A 4,408-nucleotide genomic window follows, 5' to 3' on the forward strand; every position below is an offset into this window, starting at 1 on the left:
TGTGCGCGCGTGCGCGTGTGTGCATGCATATCCATGCAGTTGGCTCTATTTCTTTTAGATCCCTAACCATTATCTATACAAATAAGCTGATATTCCAAGAAATTAAGAGATTTGTTAATAAACTGGGATAAAGGTAGGCAGGTGTGGTTGTGTACTTGGGAGGCCAAGGCAAGAGCATTTCATATCTTTAAGGTCACTCAGAGCTGTACAGAAAGTACCAGGGGAGCCAGGGCTACATAGCAAGACCCAAACCAAAGAGAGAAAGGGGGATGCTCTGATGTCACCTGATACTATATTTGTCTCAGTTAGGGTTTCTATTTCTTTGAAGAGACACCATGACCAAGGCAACACTTATAAAGGAAAGCATTTAATTGGGGCTAGCTTATAGCTCAGAGGTTTAGTCATCATGGTGGAAAGCCTGGCAGCATACAGGCAGACATGGTGTAGAAGAGGACCTGAGAGTTTTACATCTAGATCCACAGGCAGAAGGAAGAAACTGTAAGCCCACTAGGCCTAGCTTGAGCTTCTAAGATGTCTAAGTCCACCTCTAGTGATGTACTTCCTCCAAAAAGACCACACCTCCCAATAGTGCCAGTCCCTATGAACCAAGGGGGCCATTTTCATTCAAACTACTACAATATCCAACACTTTGATCATCTTTTCAGAAGGCAAGAAATTAGATATTTTTCATTTGTTCATGGGATTGCTCTCAGGATGAAGCAGTACTTTTATACTCCAAAGTAATGTGTACACACGTTTACCTTTCTAAGTTATTTTCACTTAGCTATATTAATAAATGGCAAGCAAGACCAAGAGAGATGTGAATGCCCCATCTTTTAAATTAATCAACACAAACCCCTTTGGGTTGGCTTAGAGATAGAAAGATTTGCATAGTATCCTGGCTACCATGGGGGATAAACATCCTCTTCATTAGTTAACTCTTAATGGAGAAGTCATGTAAAAGCCTGTAAATGACCACATGAATTATGTATAAAGGACTCAACTCAAGCCATGCATATAAAACAGACATTACAACACAACCTTACTTTATTATTCTTTTATAGACAGTCCCACACAGGGCTCACTAGCACAGCCACAGTCATTTTCTGGCACAAAAATAGAGTTTGAATGACTGGTTTGAACTAATTTACACAATGGAGACAACTAGATAAGAAAATAAAGCTTATAAATGCAGTTGGCATCTGGCTAATAATTATACTAATGCCCCTTAAAATTTGGTATATCTTGCATAATGTTCTGTACATTCAGTGGTTTGTGAAAGAGGATTCCTTCTTTGCCCATTTAGCTAAGGAAAACGAATTTTAGATTGGTGAGTAATTTGTTGAGGCACTCAGAGGGAGCCGGAGGGATCCATAACTGTATTAGTTAAAGAGTCCAGAGAAACAGCACCAGCAGGAGGTGGTTGGGAGTGTGGTGAACATCATGTCTGAGGAACAGAGGAGCTGATGCGGCTCAGCACTAAGTGGATGACAAAAGATAGATGTCCCAGGCCAGACAGAAGAAATTCCTCCTTCCTCTGTCCTTTGTTCAGATGTTCACAGAACTGGATGGTACCAGCCTACAATGGTGAGAGTGGATATCTGTTTATACAATCCATTGATGTAAATGCTAACCCTTGTCAGAAACAAGTTCATACACACACCCATAAACAATATTTCACCAATTTTCTGTATAAAAATGATATTGTTTATTACATTTTAGTGATCTCTCTCTCTCTCTCTCTCTCTCTCTCTCTCTCTTTCTGCGTGTGTGTGTGTGTGTGTGTGTGTGTGTGTGTGTCTGTGTGTGTACAGTCACAAGCAGGGCTGTGCATGTGTCACAGCACACATGTGGAGGTCAGGGAACACCTTATGTGAGTCAGTTCTTTCCTTCCACCATGCAGGTACCAGGAATATAACTCAGATCATCAAGCTGAGCTATACTGCTGGTTCTGTGATGCTAATCTTGATTGTTAGACTGATGAGAATCAGTTTAGATGCACCAAGGAGACTCTAAGTATGTCTGTGAGGGCAATTTCAGAAAGATATAACAGAAGTGAGAAAACCCCACTCTAAAGGAGGATGGTGTGTTCCCTGGAGGAAGCTAGCTGATAGTATTCACCTCCCTCTGCCTCCTCACCGTGGGGTTACTGTGTCCAGCCTCTGCAAGATCCTGCTGCCATGACTTCCCTGCCATGATGCACCCTCAGACTGTGAACCAAAACAAACCTCCTTCCCACCATGTGGCTTTTGTCATTTTTGTCAGGGTATTATTTTTTTAATCACAGCAACAGAAAGAGTCATGATACAGTCCGTATGTAAGGTCCTTTATACTTCTTCCTTTTGCCCAGAGTGACCCCATCACCCTAACTTTGCTTTTAATGCCCCTTTTCATAAAAAAATTGTTTCTTTCTTTCTTTTTTTTTTTTCAGACAGGGTCTCACTTTGTAGTCCTGGTTAGGCTGGAACTCACTGGGTAGAGTAAGCTGGTTTGGAACTCACAGGAACCTGCCCGCCTCTGTGCTGAAGTGCGGGGATTAAAGGTGTGTCTTCACTCCCAATCCCGTTTCTTATTAAACATCACTCCCCCCAGAGAACCTTTCTTTGATAGCCCAGTCTGAGTTAGGAGTCAGTGCATAACTTAAGGGTTTTTTCTTCTTTTTTTTCTGCTGGGTTTCCTTCCTTCCTTCTTTCCTTCTTTCCTTCTTTCCTTCTTTCCTTCCTTCCTTCCTTCCTTCCTTCCTTCCTTCCTTCCTTCCTTCCTTCCTTCCTTCCTTCCTTCTTTGTTTTATCTAACATAATGTTTGCCACATGGGCTGCAATCTTATATACCATCTTTTCCATTGTGTCTCAGTGTAACAGTATTGCCTGCCATGGGTAGACACCATGTTTGTGAAACGCCTTTGTTTTCATTTGGCTCAGTCATGTCAGAAAAAATACATCGGCTTACTTCCACTTGAGTTGCTTCATTCATTTTATAAAGACAAATATTTCCTAATCAATGTCCACTCACACTTTAATAATAATTGGTAGGTGAGCGGTCTCAAACTTCAGTAAATTAATGTGCTGCATTCCTTCTGTGTTCAGTTCAAATCCCTGGCTCAGGTCCCAGAAAATGTTACCTGAGGTGCAATTGTTCATCCTGGAACTCTCTGCCTTCTTGGCTCCAAGGACTCATCCCAGGTGCCATGTCTTCTGTGACCCTTCGTCCCACAGAACTGTCCTCCTTACCTTCCAGGTTGTGTCAGTGTATTAGTTATTCCTAAATTCCTGGGGCAGAGGTGATTGTGCAGCAGGCGATGCTGGAGCTGGTTACTAACCCTCTGAGAACACAGTAGACATCTGTGTCTTTCATTCTTCTAGGCTTTGGCTTGAGTTCTTTCACACAGCATTTGTGCTTTGCATATACTTTTGACCTACCTGACTAACACCATTTTGTTGTTTCTGGTTTGGTTTATTGTAAAAGGGAGTACCTGCTCCTAGCAGGAGCTGGGCCATGGGAAGATATGAGCCTAATTTTGCTTATGACCAGTGGCAGTGGGAGAGTTCATGTCTCTTTCCAGGATGCCTGAAGTAGGAAGAGCGCTTCCCCTTTTCTTTGAGGTTGCGACCATCCAGTGAAGTCATTCTTAGCCAGAAGTGGGTTGTAAAAATGCAAGAGCCGGAACCCTTTGCCTCTCTCAAAAGATTTCCCCCTGTCACAAAAGAGGGTGACCCTGACAGCTGAGATAATGCCTAAATTTAGCAGTTGTTATCAAACAGACCCAAGACCACCTTCCTTCATATCCAGGAAACCCATTTAACACAATTTACTAGACAAATGATGATCAGTTAGCATGATACTCTGACATAGTTTTTCCTTGGAAAGTGACTTAAATTGGAAGAAATCTTGCCCTTGGTGTAGGGACATGGGAAAAAAAAATCCTCACGTTTCTGAATTCCCCAGTTTACAGAGAAGTTGTTACTTCGGGTGACTTTGGCGAAGACACTTGGCATAGGTATGGTGACGTTTGAGGGACAAACAAAGATCCTGGTACTGCTTTCTTAAGAAGAGTGCTTGAAAAGTACAAAGAAAATTTCTGTCTCCAAGTCTCTCTCTCACTTGTGACAGTTTTGACCACAGAGACAAATTCTATTTCATTTTGAAAGCCTTCCTACCTTTTAGTACCTTTTTTAAAAATCACAAATTTCCTGTGCAGAGGTAATCTTTGACAGGTGTGTGCAGTCTTTTGCTACTGTGATACAATGTTGTCATCAGCAGAGATCACTATCTAGAATCCTGTTTCGAAAGAAGCCACAAAAATTCCCAGAATGTTTTGAGGCAGTGTGTGCTTTTGTGTTGGGCTGTGTTCAAGGCTGTCCTGAGAAGCATCCATCCTGCAGACCAGGGTTAGACATGTATCCTGTAG

Source organism: Cricetulus griseus (assembly GCF_003668045.3).
Source record: "Cricetulus griseus strain 17A/GY chromosome 1 unlocalized genomic scaffold, alternate assembly CriGri-PICRH-1.0 chr1_0, whole genome shotgun sequence".
In the NCBI taxonomy this organism is placed as follows: domain Eukaryota; kingdom Metazoa; phylum Chordata; class Mammalia; order Rodentia; family Cricetidae; genus Cricetulus; species Cricetulus griseus.